General features: G+C 35.0%; 1 pseudogene; it reads left to right on the top strand.

Moving 5' to 3' along the window:
* The first annotated feature begins 8,940 nt into the window (after positions 1-8,940).
* Positions 8,941-22,292, top strand: LOC120217021 (annotated as a pseudogene).
* The last annotated feature ends 164 nt before the right edge of the window (positions 22,293-22,456 follow it).

Raw genomic sequence — 22,456 nt, 5'->3', positions numbered from 1 at the left:
CAACTTAACCCTTTACATCAAATCACCTATTGTCCCAGGGTATGAACAATAGGGAAGAGTTCTAGTGTATTACTCTGCAAAACATTTGTAAACTACATGCAATTCCTCCGCGGTCCAGTTGTTCAACACAAAGCCCGGTGGCGCAGGGTAAATGCCCGTAGCTCTCATTTCTTTGAACTCCTCATCGGTTATGACATTAATGCCCAAGTCCTCCAAGGCATTCTCAACTATCACTTTACTGCTTTCCAAAGTCCCTTGAAACATATATCCTCCTGATACGAAAATGCTGCTCAATGGCAGGAATGTCATGGGCTCCCAGCTTGGGTCCTCACCAGTCAATCTTGCCTTTCTCAATTCCTGAATCTTCTTGATGCTTCTCAGTTTTTCTTTTAAAGTCGGCTAATACCCTAAACCAAACTTTGTCTCTTTTAGTTACAGGGTAGATTGGGCCCCACCAGTCCTTGCAACCGACGTCCAAACCCTTTGCCAGTTTTTGCTCCTCTTCCAAGAGTCAGCTTAAGCCCCATTTTGGTGCAGTTTGACAATCTAGGCTTCGGGATCTTCTTTCCTTCTGCCAAAAACATGGCATTGACATATTCCAACGATCTGAAAGAACATTCAACAGCTTGCTCTTCCACTTCAACGTATGGAGCAGTAGTAGAAACCGAAGCAATAATGTCTTCTTCAGCATGAATGCATATAAGCCTCCCATCAATTGCAAATTTTATCCTTTGGTGCAACGTTGACGGAACCGCACCGGCCTGATGAATCCAGGGCCTTCCCAATAAACAGTTGTATGTAGGCATGATGTCCATCACAAGAAACTCCACTTCTTATATCGCCGGGCCAATAGTCAAAGGGATATCAATCTTGCCTAGAACTTCTCTCTTCGTTCCATCAAAAGCTCGAACCACACTTTGACAGCTTCTCATCAGGGTGCTGTCCACTGGTAGTTTTTTCAGGGTCACCAAGGGCATCACATTTAACGCTGAACCGTTATCTATCAGTACTCTGGATAGAACATGCCCTTTGCACCTAACTATGATGTGTAGAGCCTTATGATTGCCAATCATCCCAGAAGGGATCTCGTCCTCAGAAAAAGATAAAAAATTATCGGCCTGGATGTTGGCAACTAGTCGGTCCAGCTTTTCTGTGGGTATCTCCTACGGGACAAAGGTTTGGTTTAAAACTTTTAACAGGGCGTTGCGATGAGCCTCTGAACTTAGAAGAAGTGATAGGACAGAAATACGGGCAGGCAGCTTGTGCAGTTGCTCAACAATACTGTATTCACTATGTTTCAAAAATTTTAAAAATTCCATCGCTTCATTCTCCGTTACTGGCTCATTGACGATGGGTTCATCTTATCTTATCTGCACATCGATACTTTTTCCTTTCTCGACAGCAATCTTTTTCTCAGGTTCTTTGTGATAACATCTACCACTCCTGGTCATGTGTCCCACTTCATCTACCTCTTCCTGTTGCTTTGACACCTCTCCTATTTGACAAGTATATCTCCAGGGTACCTGTTTATTGTCTTTGTACGGGAACGGAGAGGGGGGTGTAATAATCACCTTTGGAGCTACCTTCTCAGCCACTCGATTCTTGGGAGTAATGACGAGGGGACAACTAGCACTATAGACCCCTTTGGATGATCCCTCAGAGGCGTAAACTTCCGCTTCTTCTTTCTCAGCCACTTCTTTGAAGAACTCGATTTCCTTACTATCCATCATCTCTTGTACCAGCCCTAAGAAATCCGAACACTGTTGTATACTGTGTCTTGTGCAGTTATGGTAGTGGCACATCTCTTTATTGTTGAACTGTTCACATGGCAGATTAGTCTTTAATAGTCCTACCTTGACCATTTGGCACCACACCCAAGACATGGGTGACATCACCTCACTAATATTTTTTACAGTCATTCTTCCTTTCTCTTCAGCGACTGCATTAATCCCGGCTCCTGCATGGTTTGGCAATGGATTCTGGGCTATGTTTGGCTGTTCACTGTCACCAAAATTGATGACGTTTCTTCTCCTCAGAGCTTGGACGACCTTTTTGAAAGCGGGACAATTTTCAATAGAATGTCCGGAAACCCCTGCATGGTATTCGCACTTAGCACTAGCATCATACCACTTGGGATACGGGGGTTGTATAGGGTCCACATGATAAGGTGAGACTACATGTCGATCATATAATTCGTGGAATAACTCCTTATAAGTCATAGGAATCGGATCAAATTGAGGCCTCTCTCTCCTTGGATCTCTTGCCCCTTGTCTATTGTCAATTTGGGGTGATGCTACCGTTCCCTGTGGTCTGGACACTGTGATATTATGGGAATCATACTGCCTTACGTTGTTGACTTCGTTTTCCTTCTTCCTCATCGGCTATTTCTTACTGGAATCTCCTCCCTCAAGCTTCCCGCTTTTAATCGCCATTTCAATCATTTCTCCCGCCGTAACTATATCAGCAAAACTTCGAGAAGGATTACCAACAAAATGTGAGAAAAATGGAGCCTTCAAGGTATTAACAAAAAGTAGGTTCGTTTCCTCCTCTACCAACGGTGGGTGGACTTGTACTGCTACCTCTCTCCACCTCTGAGCATATTGTCTGAAACTTTCATTATGCTTTTTCTCCATTGCTTGCAGCACCATTCTGTTAGGCCTGACGTCCTTCACATGCATATACTGGTCAAGAAAAGATTTGGCCAGGTCTTTCCATGTCCTGACATCAACTCTCCTTAGTTGATTATACCATCGCAATGCTGAGCCTACTAAGCTTTCCTGGAAACAGTGGATCAACAGCTGGTCATCCCCTACGTAACCAGTCATTTTCCTGCAGAACATTGTGATATGGGCAGAAGGGCATTGGGTACCGTCGTATTTCTCGAAGTCAGGAGTTTTGAACTTGGGAGGTAGGACCAGATCAGGAACTAAACTCAGTTCCTTAGCGTCGAGACCATACAAGCTGGTATCTTCTTTCATAGCTTGTACTTCATTTGCTAGCTGCTTATATTGCTCCTGCAACAACTTGTTTTCGCTCTTCTTTGCTTCTTCATCAAGGTCCGGGACCTGGTGATATGGGCTTTCTTCGGGATGCGAACAAGATCCAGGTTGCGGATTAACTGCAATGCCGTCAGGATTTATGTATACTTTGGTATGGATAGATGTTCCTTGGATATTCGGAGACTATACCGGGGTAAACCCTGGAGGGTAAAGTGGTTCTTCACTTGTTTGCTCATGGGCCTTTCCGTGCTCTGGATTTCTCCCTCCCAGCATATTTGCCAACTTAGACAACATATCCTCTTGATCCTTAAGCATATCTTCTTGCATTTTCTTTAGATCATCTTGCAATTACAGTTGAGTTCTTTCAATTTGAGCAATCTTATCATCCATGGCCTTCCTTGTGTTATAGTGATGCTTGAAATTTCCCAGTATTCTGTAATGTATCCCTTATTGTTAATTTTAATGCTTTGAGGATGAATGCAAATTATGTAAAGTGTGATAACAAATGCAACACAAAACTTAAATTGCAAATAAAATGCAAATGCATGCAGAAAGGCATTGATTCATAAGACGCGATCAGTCTTAGAACAACTTTCATTTAGGACAAAAGCATCATCTTTACAAGAAAAGTCCATTACAGAAAAGGCCTAGCTCTCATGTTCAGCTCTACTATCTGATTGACAAGCCAATCGACCCTCTTTCCTACATCTGATGCTAGATTGGTGTAGCTCTGGATGACTTTTGCTTGGAGGTCCATCTCTCCCAACTGCCTCGCAACGCCGCTTAACTGATTCATGGTCTCTCGGATCACGTGATTCACGTTTGTCTTCTAGTTGAGTTTTGCCATTGCAGTCTGGTGCCTTGGACGGTGCGCTCGAGACCAGCGATTTGTATCTGGCAGCTTCGTAAGGAAGCCTCTAAATCATGAATCTTCTTTTACAAAGCAGCGTTCTCCTCGAGGCTAACCCTTTGATCCACTGGGCAACGCTGACTGTTTTCTGCAGATAAGGAACTTTCAAGCTGCATAACGTAGGCACTGTACTCTTCATTCTTTGCCTTGGCTTGAGCTAACTCTTCCTCATGCCTTGATTCCATTTCATGCATCTCTTGATTGAGTACCTCTATCCGTTCGTTCTTTGCTCCGCACCTCTGTATCCAGAGGAATACTTCATCCTGTTTGCCTTGGAGCACACTCTCCTGATGTTGCCTTTCTAATTTTAGCTCTTCTTTGCTTTGCCTCTTCTCAGTTTCGAGCTCGTCGATTCTTTGCTTTCTAACCTCAAGTTCAAGTTGCATGTTATTTGCCTTCATTATGAGTTCTTCAATATTAGCATGCAATTCTTCTTCTCGCTTCTTGCTCAAGGTGTACCTTTGTCTTAACTCTTTAGCCTCTGTCCTTTCGCTCTTCAGTGCCCTAACCCAGGACCTTCTCTCGGACTCAAGTTCTTGATTTCTTTTCTTCTTCTCTGTCTCTACTTCTCTGACTCGGTGCTCTCTCTCGGCTCTGACGTCTCTAACTCGACTATCCCTCTCAGCCCAGAGCTCTAACCGCCACTGCTCTGAAGTTCTCCCGAGGCCAGCAATTACCCGTGCTCGACTCATCTTTTGGTAATCGCTCTGTAAACTAGTGAGATTGGCCTCCACTTCATCATTTCTCTTGCGCATAAGCTCAAACTGTGTATTATAGAACCCCCTATCGATGTCCAACATGAAATTCTTTTGTCTAAGGGCCTCACACTCTGCTTCCTTCCTGGAGATTTCTGCTTCGAATTCACTCTTCAGTATCTCCAACTTAGACGGTACGTATTTAAACTATGCTTCCAAAGGAATTGTTTGGTCACGATCCACCAACGGAAGGATATCATTCTTTTGCACCGCCCTCCATGCCACGTAATCTGGCATCAGCATGACCTCAGCTGCTATGAAATCAGTTCTAAAGGTTGACTTCCACGCCTCTGACATTGCACGAGCAGTTTTCTTGTAGTGATCTCCACAGTACACAAATTCAGATGCCTTCAGACCGGATGTAGCTGGGACGAATTGGCGTGCCCCAAATTGCCTTAGTACCATCAGTGGCGCATAGCCTACTCCACCCCATAACCCTAATAGAGTTACCCAATCGGAATCCCCGCATTTGTACAACACATCCACAAAAACTAACCAGGGGACACGCCACACTATATTATGCTCCTGTAAATTTCTGAAGAGTGAAACCCAATCCTTCCTGGTGAGATACTCTGGCCACTCTTTAGTGAGGAAATCTTTTAAGGGTGAATAGGCCGTAGAAAACCATCGACTATACTCTCGGTCAATTTTCCAGAAGTGACTGCGTATCCAAATAGTAAGCAACTGGACACACCCGGTGAAGCGGCTACTCTCAGCTCTTCTGCAACTGCTAAGTGCTCTGAATGTTTTGGCCAAAACCGCAGGAACAGGGTTTACCTTCCTTTCCAAACGCTCGAATAAATCGACCACTGCGGCTTCCACGTGATAAAGAACTTTCGGGAAAATCATCAAACCATAAATTCCCAAGGCGAACATCTCCATGCTCTTCTCGATATCGCTATGCTTGACGATAATCTCCTTGAGGCATGACCAAGGGAAGCAATCGGACTCTCCCTTCTTTTGGATTCGATCAGCAACCCACTTCTCCCCCATCCCAGTAATCCTTGCGAGCTTGCTCTTAAAGGATTGTGTCCTTGAGGGTTTTGAGTAGATTCGGTCCAAGTGTATCGTCTCGAAATGAAACAAGGAGGTGTATTCTTCTAACATGGGAGTCATGTCTTCCTTGTTGAAAGTGAAGCAGCTATATGCGGGATTCCAAAACTGGATGAGAGATTTGATTAGGGGTTCGTTTACTTTCACGTACAACAGAAGGGCGATGTCACCATACTTTTGCCAGAAAGAGTATTTCACATCAGAATTCCAACTTTCCCAAATTTCGCGTAACTCTTGCAAATCGTTTTGCTTTAGACTGATCGGAGCAACCTCTGGTAGTACTGATATGTAATCTTCAGTCAAACTGTCGCCTTTCTTCCTCTGAGTTTCTTCGGACCATGACCTCACTTCCGCGTTATCCATTTCCTTATTATGAAAGCTCTTGTCCATTTTATGACCGCCTTCTACTTTTATGACCACCTTGTGAATCAACACATTTCTTCATGAATGATGATGCAATGCAGCAATAATAAATAAAACATAAACACAAACAAAAATAAAACTGTGTTAGTATATACAATGAATAGTCAAAGAATAAACAAACAACATGACGATAGAAAATATATACATCCTAAACCTTATTCACATGGTATCTACCCGACATGGCATCTACCGAATCATGCTTTAGTAGATCCTACCCAACATGATATTTACCCACATGCTTTGTTACTCATAAAAAATCCTAACCGCATGGTATCTAATTCACATGCCTGTTCAAAAAATAAACCTAACCACATGATCTCTAGTTCGCATACTTTTTGCAAAAAATAAATTCGAGGGAAAAGTTAGAATGAGTTTCCCCTTTGTGTCTGGGGGACAGAGATTCAACATAAGATGGGCAGAGTTTCAGTATTTCTAAAAGGGTCCTCGAATTGTCCTTTGCTGGTGCCCCCTTGGGCTTGCCAGACCCTCGATCCTCGCCCATTATAGGCTTAAAACGGATCAAGTTCAATTTCGAGAGGATACATTTCCCTATGTCCATGCGAGGAAACTCAATGTTTCACTCGTAAACATAAGGCATGTACCCCAGAGGTTATTAGCTAAAGCCCATGCGGAGAAAAGTAATTTTTCTCACGTAAGCGTAGCTTTCACCCCTACCTAACGGGACAGAGCACAGTTAGAGTGCTCTAAATATTAAAGGTTTACATCAACAGTGGGGAAACTCATAATCCTTTGCCTCGATCCAAGAGAAACAATAGACTAAAGTGAAAGTCAGAAAACTGAAAACATGTAGATCAGACATTAGTACAACTATTTACTCATTAACCCAAATTACAATTTTAAGATGCACACAAAACAATTCAAACAAATAAGGGATCAAGAACCAAATCAAAGCGAACTTATAACTTTCGTTTGCAAAGACAATTAATTAATCGACTATAGGCCTGACTCTCTAAAAAGTCCTCAGCGGAGTCGCCAAGCTGTCGAAACGATTTTTGTAACCGGGGCGGGACTTTTGAAAACCGCGTCATTTTTAATTATTATCTTTTCAATTGGATTTTTAATTAAAAACAGTGCGATTTTAGAAAACCTCTCGTTTCGAAAAATTGGAAATTCCTTTACGATAAAAATATAAGGTTCGAGGAGTCGCCACCAATCTTTGATTAGGGTGTGATTGGGCACCCAAAAACATTGTCATTTTAAATAAAAATTAATTTTAATTAAAACGACAAATTTACAGTCTACGTTACCAAAATCCAAGTTCGGGAGTCGGTTACGCGTGGGGAAGGATTAGCACCCCCACAACGCCCTAAATCGATACCTAGTTGATTAATTAATTTCTTTGCAACAAATTTCACAAGTTCAAATTTAATTTGATTAATGATCCCTTTAAACAACAAACATGCAAATTTGCAACATTCAAAGCAACAAAATAGATTTAATTTAAAATTACCAAGTCATTAGAAAGATAAAGAATATTCGATTATTTAAAAATATCGAGACCAGATCTTTAGTTCAGTTCTAACAACCTTTTCTTGAAAAGTTTAAATAGTCGAATATTTCCTTTTCTTTCGCTCCCAAATTTTACAATGATATATCCAAATTTAATTTGGCGTTACTAACGGGATACCATTTTAATTTAAAATCGTCAAAACAACTTTCCTGTAAGTTAAGAAAAGCCATTCTGATAATTTTAGATTAAAAGGGCATTACCCTTAATTCTGATTATGTGATTAGATCGAGTTATGCACACGAGATTAACATGCTTTTTTTTTAAAAAAAAAACAACTAAACAAAAGTGTACTAACAACATACTCGGAATACTATACATGCATACATTTAAAATAAATAAATTAAACTTACGAACATGGATAAAATATTAAACAAAGGGGCTAAAATGTAAAGAACACAAAAGACAGGCTCTTTTCATAACATTTTCATTTCTGGGCAGTCCAAACATGATACAACCAAAATACTACATAGGATCAAAATGCAAGTTTCTAAAACTATGCATCCAATGTAAAAACAACATAAAAATGGCCCCAACATGAATTTGGACTATCATGAAAAACGCTGAAAATCATGCAACAAAATCAAAAGATAATAAAGTTCAGTATAGGGACCAAATCGAAATGAAACAAGGTTGGGATGGCCACGCCAGACATTAACCCCTTTTCCTAAAACGCACAGTTTTCCCCTCAGCTATCAAAACGCTACCGTTTTGGACTTAAACGAAACGACGCCGTTCTGGCGTTATGTTATATAGGTTATTAGGGTAAAATCTGAAACCCTAAATCACTTCAACCCCTCATCCTCCAAACATACCCGCCGTTCTTCTCTGATTTCCTCTCAATCTCTCCTTCTTCAACCTTCAAACCCCAGACGAAGCATAACCAACGCCGTGGCCACCGCCGTCTAATGGCTCTGATAAGGAGCCAAGACATCCACTAAACTCCCTCCGACGACAACCCCTTCAAATACCAACCTAAACCGGCGACCTAAACCCAAACTAAACTTAAAAACCCAACCGGCTTCACCCTCTAGTAACCTCACAACACTACGGCCACCGTGACCTCTTACCTCCCCGGAGGACTCCGATGAGCAACCTTGACCAGAAACCTACCTAGAACCTAACCCAAGAACGATGGCCTAACCCCAATCTACCCCTTCAGCTTCTAACTCCAGACCCAAAACGCACATGCACACTTAAACCAACCAGAAACCAACGAAGGGTGAAGGGTTTACCTTCGATTCGACGAGACACTGCCTCCTAATGAGGGCGATGAGGGTCTTTATAGACGAGAAAGGTACGGGTCGTTCTAATTTTTGTGTTTTCTTCTTGGATGGTTGCTTGGTCTCTATTCCGGTTTTTTTCCGTTGTTGATGGCTGGTAGTTTACTTTTTAGTTCGTTTCTTCTTCCTTTGCTGATGACTCCCCCTTTTGATGATAACTGTTGATAAAAATACCCTCTTTTCTTGCGTTTTGTTTTGTTTTTGTCTTTGTGCTCTGTCTCTTGTTTGGTGTGCTTGCAGGTCACGGGTGCGAGCTGGTCATGGGCTTCAGGGAGGACTCTGTGAGTCTGCGCAGTCGGTGGAAGCTGACTGGTGGAGACGAACGGTCGACAGAGGCTCATTCTGGACGTGGAAGGCGGCGCTGGGCATAGGGCAAAAACCCTAATGATCCTTTAATCTGGACCGTTGGATTAGGAGCAGATCCAACAGTCCAGGGTGAGCGGCGGCTGGAACCAGAAGCTGGAAACCCTAACGGGTTTTAGGGTTCTCTTATACTTGGGCATGTTTGGTCTGGCCCGTTTTAGTTGTAACTCTGGTGTAGGCCCTGTAATAGTAAAAATAAATATACTTAGTCCATGTTATAAATTATTATTATTTTTTATTGCAATTTTATGTCATATATTTTTCATGTTAATAACTAACAAATACCAAACTTATGCTAATAACCCTAATAACGATAATAGTAAAACCCAATTAAAATTAAATAACGCCCCGGACAAATCGAGCATCTACACAATGATTTCACTTTTTCTCCGATTGATATTATTTTAGAACCTTTCGCATTTCCCCCCAAAAATAATCGCTTTGTGTGACAATCTTCCTAACCATGATATAAAAGTAACCAAATGATGGTCGATTATTCTCAAACTTATCAAATGACAATTTCATAAGATTTTTCGAGACATGCCCTCTTGTATATTTTTTGGACAATTTATAATTATTTACTTTACTCAGGCACTATAACCCAGTGGATTCATTGTTATCAAATCACTATTAAAGGGTTTAATTGGAATACCTTTTCCTCTTGCTAATTTCGTACTAATATAGAAATATGTAGAACCCAAATTAATCATAATTAATACAGACCCATCGTCCACTGTCATCTCACTTAACTGATGATAATATATGTATGATCACTTAAAATCATCTTTCCTTAAACTTCCAGTATAAAACCTACTTACTTACCACTTACTCTTGCTCTCTAGCCTTAAAGATTTAGTCTTTAATCTACTATCCAAAATTAAACCAAACTAAACATCTATATAATCAGCTTAATACTTAACTTGTACACTTTCCAAACATTCTTCAAAAATTTAAAACATTTATGTAGAAACCTAAATCATCAGTAAATTCAATAATCTCCTAATACTGTTTAGTCTCAATTTTTCTTGTGCACTTTCTAAACAATCTGATATATTCCCTTAATTCATTAACCTCATTAAAAAGTGGGGCATTGCTTTGACAAAATGAAGGATAATCTGTTACGGCTCCAACCTTTCTAGAGTGACTTACTAAAATTTTCTCCGGCCTGTTTGAATCTATTACAATTTCGAATTTTTCTTATCCTGATCAGGTTTCTTACTTTCACTTTTAGCTTCATCTTAAAGCTCAAAATTGATCGTTCAAAACGATCATTCTTGTTTCGACATCTAATACAACCACATTTAAAATTTTACATTAGTAAAGAGCAACGTCGTTAATAAAATCACTTAACCATACCAGATCAGAAATTTCGACATCCTAGTGACATGTACAAATTTTCAACATAAAATAGACATGATAGGTCGAGAATCAACTAAACCTACAACTCTGATACTAACTAATTTAACACCTATAACCCTTATACATCTCGAAATATGAGTTAAAGACGTCACATTGACATTTCAAACATTATTTGTACATAAATATTTAAACTTTCATTCCATTTAAAAACCTCTCGTTTAATAATTTATAACTATTTAATTAATCATATATAATTATAAAATAATAATTTATCGTAAAATTAAAATATGATTTTAAGAAGCAACTAGACAGTTCAATGATGTTTCTCAACATATATAAAACTGCCAAAATACTGCCTAATTTACTATTGGCCATTTTAAGTTAATCGCTTAGAGCCGTTCAAACATTTATAACATACATGCCACTAATGAGTAAACGATGTCTTACTGATACTGTAGGTTGGCTTGACTTTCCAAGAAGAGATGATTTTAGCACTCCTTACTTCACGTATGATTCTTTATATGAATCCTACACTTCTTTATATGAATCCTACGCATGAAAAATGTCACGCGCTAAGTAAAACTTAGTGAGGAAGTAACATAGCTAAGGTGAGATAAAACACAAATATCATAAAGTATTATAAAATATAAATCTGTAATTTAAATAAAAACATTGAAACTTTCAAACCGAACTGTTCAAGCCATTTCCTCTTTGAAAACCTGAAAATAATCATCTTATGATGTTATAAAAAATCATGTAAATCAACATCAAACATAATAAACATTTCATACTCTTTTCATTCATACATATTTCAGAACTTTCATTTCATTTCCATATTCTTTTATTTCAGATACTTGTCATAACTTTAACATTTACTTTCATAACCCAATGTATATGTAAGATAATGCAATGTACGTGAGTCATACATAATGTGTGCACTAAGCACTACACGGTGCCAATCATCATCATAATATTCACTCCAAGTTTAAATCATATCATATGCACCAACGGAGCCATACCTAATGTACACGAATGTACTATAACTTAACTTAACTTGAACTTTACTCAACTTCTTGGCATGCCAAGTGTACCCACGGCTCTCAATGCAACATACAATGAGCTTCCATATCATATTATATTCATATAATAATCAACATTTCCATATCAAAATCAATTTTAACTTATCAGCATAAAAAGCATAATTTGGGCAATTCATACCCGAAATCATCCATAATTAGAATATAGATATCATGTAAAATACTGAGTATATCATGCTCTAAAATAAATTCAAATAACATTTCTAAAATCGTTAAAGAAATATTCCATCATTAGAATTATAGATCATTCTTTAAAATTATATTCAAAAATTCATTCGAATATATTTTCAGAAAATATCATATAAAAACATACTGGGCAATCTCATACCCAAAAATCATTCATAAATCTTAAAATAAGCAATATGAGAATAATCCATATTTATAATTAAATCGTACTTAAAAAGTCATACTTTGAAATAATAATATGAGGTTGACTTATCGCAAGTATTTCTCAATCAGTATATATAATTAAATAAACTGCACTCACATTTGCCTCACTATTAAAACTTAAATACGATACTCTTTTACTCAATAACTTTTTTTTGCTTTCGTGTCACAGGAATCACAAGATTTGTCGTAATATGTACGACATCACATATATAATACCATTTTAAATTGTATGTTAGTATTCTACTAACATAATCTAGTTTCAATAAAGTAAATTCTATAATCGATATAAAACTAAATAGTGTTTTACATCATAATATTAAACCTTCCAAAATACTCATTCGATTCCATAAATATTTACTTTCATCATCAATCCTTCAACTTTTACCAACTTTGCATTCAATATACTAATTATGAATTCTTCTTAGAATTCATATCAATGTTTCCATTTAATTTATAATGATCCTTCCCCATTATGATCATTTCACATAAATTACTAAAATTTCCAGCACCTTAAAAATATACTCAATTCAATACTTAAACATTCAAAAACTTGCAACATCATCCTTTATTTCCTTAGACTTTTCGAATTCAATCACCCACTTTACTAAACTTGAAATTCGATCCCAAATCTAATATTTAATCTTAAAAATCATCATACTAATATAAATTTCCAGCATTGAAATTTCATACTAAAATAATACTATCACATTTGAAAATTTACAATTAACTCCTAACTTTTGAGACTATTCGAATTCCATCACCAAATTTATCCAAATTTGCACTTTAATCCCAAATCACTTATTTAACTTAAAATTCCAACATTTTATAATTAAAATTCAATATTGAATACTCCAATTTACACATTTATGCATCAATGTTCCTCAATTCTCAATTCTCAAAACTTGCAAACTAGCTCTTTCTCTATTTCAAGGTTCCAAAATGATCCAAATCAATCTCCAAATCACATTGAACACATTTAATATCAATTCCATACCATACAAAAATGTCAACATTTTCCCCTATTTTTTTCATAGCCGAAAATCCTAAAGTAGCTAGGGCAAACTTTCCATTCAATTTCAAGCATGAATTCAAGCTCCTATGATCTAATTCGTGCTATTCTAATCTTCATAACATCGAATTCAATCAAAATTCAACCAATATCCATAAACCCTAGCTATGGCTAAAACTTATTCATGCGCTTTTAGATAATTTTAATCATCACTCATGGTTGAAAATTTATTTACAACCTAGGTAACTTAAAAATCATCCATTAACTCTTCAAAACCTAACATGTTCTTAAACCACCCAAATCATGAAACTCATCATCCAAGAATGATTTTCATGAAATTTTTATACCAAATGATAGAAAATTTTAAGAGGATTAATTCTCTATCGAATAGCTTAACCTAAAAATCAATCAAATAAGCTTAAAAATCAATTTGAAAAGCTTACCCCTTTAGCCATGGAGGCTCACGACAACTTGAAGGTGAAAGGGGTGATAATTTTCTACACTTATCTTTAATAGACATGTCATTTTATAATTTAAATGAATTTAAAATTCATTCAATAGGAAATTCAAACTTTATCCTTTAAAATCCTTGATAGTTTCAACCATGCCACCAAAATATCTTCTAATTTAATATTCAAAGTCAAATATGAACAAATAAAAATTCACATTTTACCTTTGCCCTTTGAAATTTTGAAAAATACAATTTAGTCACTAATTTTCCCAATTTCAACTAAATATAGAAAATTAACTTCAATTCCACTAATCCATGCTAAATTTCATTGTTCTAAAATATGAAAATAATATTTCCAACCTTTATCTAACATTTTTCAAATTTTCATGAAATTTCAGTTCGATTCGATTATTCGATTTCTTACTGGACTTTACTGCTTAATAACTTTTAATACAAATCATGAATCAAAATTATGATTCCCATGAAAATTTTTATTGCGAGACAAACTATTCATTTATAGGCCAAAATATTAAACTTTTAAAAATACATTTTCATCCTTGAAGTTTTCAAACTTTATACTTTGGCCAATAAAATTTTAAAACTTATATTTTGGTTACTACTAAAAAATTTGGGGTATTACACAATTCCTTCTGAGTTAGCAGATATTTCAAACTTTTATAGCTTGTATAAATATAATATTGTTCATCATAAATAGTGGCACCAACTTTTTATAGCAAATACTACAACTGCTAACTCTAAATTATGGGTCAAATAATTTTGTTCGTGCGTCTTTAACTGTCTCGAAGCATAGGCTACCACTTTACCTTCTTACATCAACACACATCCCAAACCATTATGGGACGCATCACTGTAAATCACATAATCTTTGTCTGATTTTGGTTGTACTAAAACTAGTACTCCTGTCAAGATCTTCTTAAGTGTATCGAAGCTTTTTTGGCACTTTTCAGTCCAAACAAATGACACATCTTTTTTGAGAAACTTAGTAAGTGGTGAAGCAATCATTGAGAAATTTTTCACGAATCTTCGCTAATAACCTGATAGTCTCAAGAAACTTCGAACTTTGAAAACATTATTCGAGTTTTCTACTCCGCTATAGCTTGTACTTTCTTGGGATCTACTCTGATCCCTTCTGCTAAAATCACGTTACCCTGAAAAGAAACTCCTGACAGCAAAATTTATATTTCAACAACTTAGCATACCCATAGCATTTGAAGTATAATGTAGAGGTATGCCTTGCGCTCTTCTTTAGTCTTGGAGTAAACCAAAATATTATTGATAAACACCGATTCATTAGATTTATGAATGCTGCTGGAGCATTGGTCAGTCTAAACAGTATCACTACAAACTCATAGTGACCATATCGAGTTCTGAAAACCATTATTGGAACATCTTCTTCCTTAATCTTTAACCGGTGATATCTGGACCGAAGATCAATCTTCAAAAATATTGAAGCACCCTTGAGTTAACCAAACAGATCATCGATCCTCGGAATAGGGTACTTGTTCTTTATCGTCACTTTATTCAACTGATGATAGTCTATATATAACCGCATCTATCCTCCTTTCTTTTTAACAAACAATACCAGTGCACCCCATGGGGACACACTCGATTTGATAAAACCTCGGTCAAGTAGTTCTTATAGTTATGCCTTTAACTCTCTAAGCTCAGTTAGAGCCATTCGATAAGGGGCCATTGAAATAGGCAAATACCTTTACCTAAAAAGTTGAACAACCTTTTAATGTCAATTTCATTGCCAATACTACAGATATCACAATAGGAAATACTTTTGCCTTTTTCTCCAATTACTTTTATTTAAGAACGCTTCATACTTTTCAGAAATAATCACTTCTTGCGACAATCTACCTAACCATGATATAGAAATAATCAATCATTTTCCACGATGATCTTAAACTTATCAAATGGTAATTCTATAAAATTCACCAGGAGTATCACCCCTTGAATCTTTATCACGCAATTTCTACTTATCCGCTTTACTCTTTCGGTAAGACCCAACGAATTCGTTACTGTAAATAAATTCTAAGAAAATACCTATTTAAGTTAATATTTTATTATCAAAATTTATTCATATATTTAATCTTAACGGTAAATTACTACTCAATCATTTGAAGTTATTCTTCATATACTTTCTCATTTCTATAATCTCACTCCATTTACTATAATCTTGAAACTCTTCAAGTTCTTTAGATAAACAAATATTCTTATTCAAACTCATTTTAAATAATTTCGAACAATAACATAATGATCATCTGATTCACTAAGAACTTAACTTTCTTTAAACTTTTGGCAAACGATTTATTTACATGTAGAAATCCTAGAATCATCTATAAATTCAATAATTTTTGAATCCTCATCAATCTCAACTTCTCTTGTAATACTTTTTAACCTTTTAATAGATTCCTCTAATTCAGTTACCTCATTAAACGTTGAGGCATTTCTTCCCAAAAATGGAGAAAATCCCTTATAGCTCTAACCCGTCTAGGGCGAGATACTAAAGTCCTCTCAGGTCTATCTGGATCAATTTCAATCTCGGTCTTCTTTTTAATATTATCAACTTTCTTACCCTTACCCTTAGTTTTCGACATCTAACACATATATTTCAAAAATTACGTTAGCAAGGAGCAGTCACAAATAAAATCATCAAACCATACCATATCAGTAATTTTGACATCCTAGTGGCATGTACATATTTCTAACATAACATAGGTTCAGTTTAGGCCGAGAATCAGCTAAACCTACATCTCTGATACCCATAAATGTAACACCCATAACCCATATATGTCTCGAAATACGAATTATAGATGTTACATCAATACTACATACATTCATTGATGACATACACTTAAAATTTTTGGTCTATTTTTAAAACATTTCTTTATCAGCTTTAAAACTTTATCGTTAATCATGTAAAATCATAAAATAATATTTGAACGTTCAAAATGAATCAAATTCTATGAAACAATTAGGTTGTTTAGTGTTGTTTCATAAATTATATATAATTGCCTAAACATTGCTTAATTATGAACCCATTTAAAGACAAATACGATACAACAATGTACATATATAATATACATGCACTAGTAAATCCAAGATATGATGTCGTATTGATTTTGATATTAGATATGATTTTCTGAAAGAAGTTCAAGAGGCTTCTCACTTTACGTTCCTTTTTCTGACTGAACCTACGCATGAAAATCATCACGCGTTAAGTAAAAACTTAGTGAGGTAGTAACATAACTAAAGTGAAATAAGACATAAATTTCATAAATTATTATAAACATAAAGTTTTAATTTAAACAAAAACATTAAAACTTTCAAATAGAGCTATTCAAGTTGTTTTCCCCTTGAAAACCTAAAAATCATCATCTCATGATTTTATCAAAATCATGTGAATTAACATTAAATATAATAAACAATTCATATTCTTTTTATTCTTACATATTTCAGAATCTTCATTTCATTTTCATATTCTTTTCTTTCACATACTTGTCATGACTTTCATATTTACTTTTATAGCCCAATGTATATGTAAAAGAATGCAAGGTACGTGAGTCAGACGAGTGTGTGCAAAAAACACTTCAGTGCTATCATCAAATCAGACTATGCACTCCAACTGTAATCATATAATATGCATCAACGGTACTATACATAATGTACACAAATGTACCAAATCAGAATCAGAATCATTTTACCTTATGGCATGACAATTGTATACACGACTCTTAATGCAACATACAATGAGCTCTTAAATCATATCATATTCATTTAATAACCAATATGTCAAAAATCAGAATCATTTTAATTCATCATCATAAAATAGAAACTTGGGCAGTTCACACCCAAAATATAAAGCATCCATAAAACTTTATATAACGTTATGTAAATAATCCATATTTAAATTAGAAAACATACTTTAAATAATACGAGGTTGACTTTTCATAAGTCGTCATCAATCAAAATAATTAAATAAATAAACTTCATTCACTTTGACACTTTATTTATGAGTCAAAATATAAGTATCGCTATGCTTTAGATTTAATTGTTTGTTTTCAAATGTTTTAACTATCTAATTTATCAAAATTTCATATTTTGACAGTTTGCACTACTTTTAGAGAAATATTATTTTTTTATTAATATAAAAATTTAAAAATTATCCCGTTTATACAATTGAAAACTAGATTCCAATACAAATCTAACCATATAAGGCACTTATTCTAATTCAACTGGTACAATTTATAGCGAATTTTCAAAACTGACTTACATGAATTGTTTTGAGCAGAATCTACTACCCTGTTTTCTGACCTATCCTCGATTAAAAATTCATATCTTTTTGTATGCTCCTTGAAATCAGTAGCCATTTGATTTAAACGAAACTATACTGATATGTGAATCCAACAGTATATATATATCATCTTCTAATCACTTTTGTATAATTTATAGTGATTTTCTAAACTTACTATTCGAATCATAATTTCTAGGCATCTTTCCTTAATCAACATTCTTAGCTTAATCCATAATTATATTAGCTTACCAAATGAACATGTATGCATGAATCATTAATCACATATTATTTAGGAGTCACTTATTACCATAGTAACTCTGTTATTGACACATCGCAAGCCAATTGTTCGTTCAATAACATAAATACAAATTAAAAATGCACTCACCTTTGTCCCACTATCGAACCTTCTCCACAATAATCTTCGCATTCCCGTATCTTTTTCGTCCCTTTCGAGTTACTCTGATCACTAGATTTATCGTGGTCTGACAACGTCATATAATAACATAAAAATATTCAAAATATATGTTAGTATCGAATTAACATAATCTAGCTTAAATATTAATTTGATATAAATAAAATCGATATTTAAATCGATATAAAACTAAATCATATTTTCCATCAAAATTTCAAACTTATCAAAAATATGTTTATTAAATTCCATAAATATTTATTTTCATCGTCTATCCCTCTACTTTTACCAATTCACAATCGAATCACCATTTATGAATTCTTTTTAGAATTCATACCCACTTTTCAATTTAATTCATAATGGCCCTTCACTATTTTGATTATTTTCACATAATTTACTAAAATTTCCAGCACCTTAATAATATCTTCAAACTAATACTTCAACACTTAAAAACTTGCAATTTTAAATACTACTAACATTCAAATCCACCCAAATAACTATGCAATTCTCGCAAATTGATCCCAAACAAATATTTAAATTTACAATTTAACATCCAAATAATAAATTTCCAGCATTGAAATATTTTACCCAAATGATACTTTCACATTTAATAAACTTGCAATCGAGCCCCCAAAGTATGAAGACCTTTTGAATTCCACCATCAAAATTTACCAATTTGTAATTTGGTTCCATCCAACTTTCTAACTTAAAAATTCCATCATTTCAATATTAAACTTCAACATTGAACACCCCAAATTAACACATTTATGCAATAATGTCTCACAATTCTCAAAACTAGGAAAATAGTCATTTTCCTATTTCAAGCTTCTAAATTGATCCAATTTGACATCCAAATCACATATAACACATCTAATATCAATTCTAGACCATAGGAAAATTTTCAACATTTTCCCTTAATTTTCCCCTATGGCTGAAAAACATAAAGTAACTAGGGTAAACTTTCCATTCAATTTCAAGCATGAATTCAACCTCCTAATATTAAATTCATGAATCTCAACATCTAAGCATGATTTCCATAAAAAATTTATACCAAATGATAGAGAACTTCAAGAGGATTTATTCTCTATCTAATAGCTTAGTCCAAAAATCAACCATAAAGCTTTGAAAATCAAAATGAAATTCTCACCTATTTGACTATGGAGCTCACGACAATTGCTTGGGGAAGATGCTGATTTTTTCTTGATTTTTATCAAGTAATTATCAATTTAAAACACTTGGTACTTTCTAATAAAATTGAATTTAAAATTCAATTTATGAGAAATTCCAATTTCACCTTTAATAAATCATGATAATCACCAATTGCCATTGAAATATCCCCCATTAAAATATTCAATAGTCAAAGATGAACCAATTTGGCTTTGACTTTCTACTTTAACAATGTAATTTTCAAAAATTACATTTTAGTCACTAAATTTCTACTGTTCGGCCAAAACTGAAAAATTGACTTCAATTCCACTGATTCATACTAAATTTCACTAATCTAAAATATGGAAATAATATTTCCAACACTTATCTAGCATTCTTCAAATTTTTGTGAAATTCTGGTTCGATCCGATTATCCGATTTCTATATCGGACTTTATCGCTTCATAACTTTTAATACAAATCCCATATCGAAAATCTAATTATCACAAAAATTCTTGTTTAAGGCCAAAATGTTCAATTATGGGATAAAATATATAATTTTTCAAAATTATGTTTTTGGTCCATATACTTTAACAAACTTTATAATTTAGCTACCAAACTTTCAAAACTTATATTTTAGTCACTAACCAAATTTTAGTGTATTACAATAATATTTTTTTAACTATTGACAATGTACATACACTAAAAACATAACTATTCGAACTCATGATCTCAAAGAAAAATAACACATCCCTTGACCGCTAAAATTATTAAATGAGTTTGTGTGTTTTTCTCTTCCAACATAATTCTAGAACTAGTAATCTTATGAATAATAAAATTAAAATATGTTAGTTGGTTCACATGATGCTTTGAATGACATGTACTTTTAAATGAATGATATTGCAAGTTGAATACCTATTTATTTTATTACTAATCACGTTTTAAAAATTTTGTTCTTTGATTAAGTTAAGATAACTATAAAATAGTATTTTTTTAAGTATTTTCAATTATTTGATAATAAACGTTCAATCACCTTTACTGTAATCATTGGTGTTCGAATTCGAGACCTCTAAAAATAATAATCATTTCTTTAACCACTCATGTCTTAAAATTTTAAAATTAAATTAAGAAAACTTAACATTATAGATCAGTAAAAAAAAGATATATTCTCTTTGGTGCATATAATGTTAATGTGTCCCCTTGCAAACTTGTATAGGAACAAATATTTATATAACATGTTAATTTGACCAAGCTTCGGATGCCGAATTGGTCAGCCTAATCTAGGGACAGTAGCTACTTGGGTCACATTCAACAAATCCAACTTGTTATCGTTACCATTACATTAAACTGAAAATATTAACAATTTGTTTAATTTGAATGAGAACTGTTTTATTTAAATGTAAAATATAAATGAATCTGATTAAAAATATTAGTTATGCAATAAATTGGTTTTATTTATATTTGATTATAAAAATGTAAAGAAACATTAAATATATGCACACGAAATCTTTTAACCCAACCAAAATTTGAATACTATTTATTGTTAAATTATTTTATTTAACTTTTCTTTGGTAACAATGTTGTATTTATCTTTAAATCTTAAACAATTATTACATGCATTTCAGTTGTTTAAGTAATTCCATACTCTTTAGTTGCCCCAGAAGTTCAATATCAAAGAACTTTTATTAGCCACCGAGAATTTCAAGACCCAAATCGGAGCAGGTGGCTTCGGTGCTGTATACAAAGGGACACTCCCTGATAAAACTGTTGTGGCGGTGAAGAAGATAACGAATCCAATCAATCAAGGGAAAAAGGAGTTCTGCACTGAAATTGCAGTAATAGGAAACATTCACCATGTCAATTTGGTTAAACTGAGGATTTTGTGCCCACGGGAGACAAAGGTTTTTGGTGTATGAGTATATGGACCGAGGCTCATTGGATCGACCCCTCTTCGGAAATGGTCCGGCCTTGGAATGGCAAGAAAGGTTCGATATAGCACTCGGGACTGCTCGTGGGCTCGCCTACTTGCACGGCGGTTGCGAGCATAAGATCATTCATTGCGATGTTAAACCCGAAAACATTCTTTTGCATGATCATTTTCAGGCGAAGATCGGGCTCTCAAAGCTTCTTACACCGGAACAATCCAGTCTCTTCACAACAATGAGAGGCACTCGAGGCTATCTTGCACCCGAATGGCTTACAAACTCTGCCATTTCCGAGAAAACCGACGTTTATAACTTCGGGATGGTACTGCTTGAACTGGTGAGTGGTGAGTGGTGAGCGGTAGGAAAGACTGCTCCTTGAGATCAAACAGCATACAAGCAATGAAATCAACAGCAGTGGAGCCAACAACTCCTTATCGTCATCGGTAATGGGATTGGTTTATTTTCCGCTGTTTGCACTGGAGATGCATGAACAAGGTAGATACTTGGAGGTTGGAGCTCGCAGATCCAGGCTCGAGGGGAGAGTGAGCAATAAAGAAGTGGAGAAATTAGTGCGGATTGCTTTGTGTTGCATTCATGAAGAGCCCGCACTCCGGCCGAGTATGGCCACCGTCGTAGGGATGTTGGAAGGTGGACTTCCTTTAACTCAGGCTCAGCCGAGAGTTGAATCGTTGATATTTTTTAGGTTTTACGGCCGCAGATTTACAGAGGCTTCCATGGTGGACGACGAAAATAGGCAAAGTGATGATCAGTTGATGTTATATCAACAACAAAATAGCATTGTTACAACTGCTTCAGATACTTACTTTTCTTTAATGTCTTCACAGAAATCTCAGGCCCCAGATAATGTGTAAATGGTTTTCAAACTTTAATTACTGTTGTATAAACAATACTGTGTATGTTCGAAAAAGAAAAGAAAATCATGGGGTAGGTGTAGGGGGGCTGGTTCTATTTGATTCGGCTTTTTGTAAAAATATTTGCTTGAGAAGTTATTAGGAAATTATTTTAATATATTTCA

The sequence above is a fragment of the Hibiscus syriacus genome, unplaced genomic scaffold (assembly GCF_006381635.1).
Source record: "Hibiscus syriacus cultivar Baekdansim isolate YM2019G1 unplaced genomic scaffold, ASM638163v2 tig00110174_pilon, whole genome shotgun sequence".
NCBI lineage: Eukaryota > Viridiplantae > Streptophyta > Magnoliopsida > Malvales > Malvaceae > Hibiscus > Hibiscus syriacus.
This window is presented reverse-complemented; position numbering and strand designations above follow the sequence as displayed.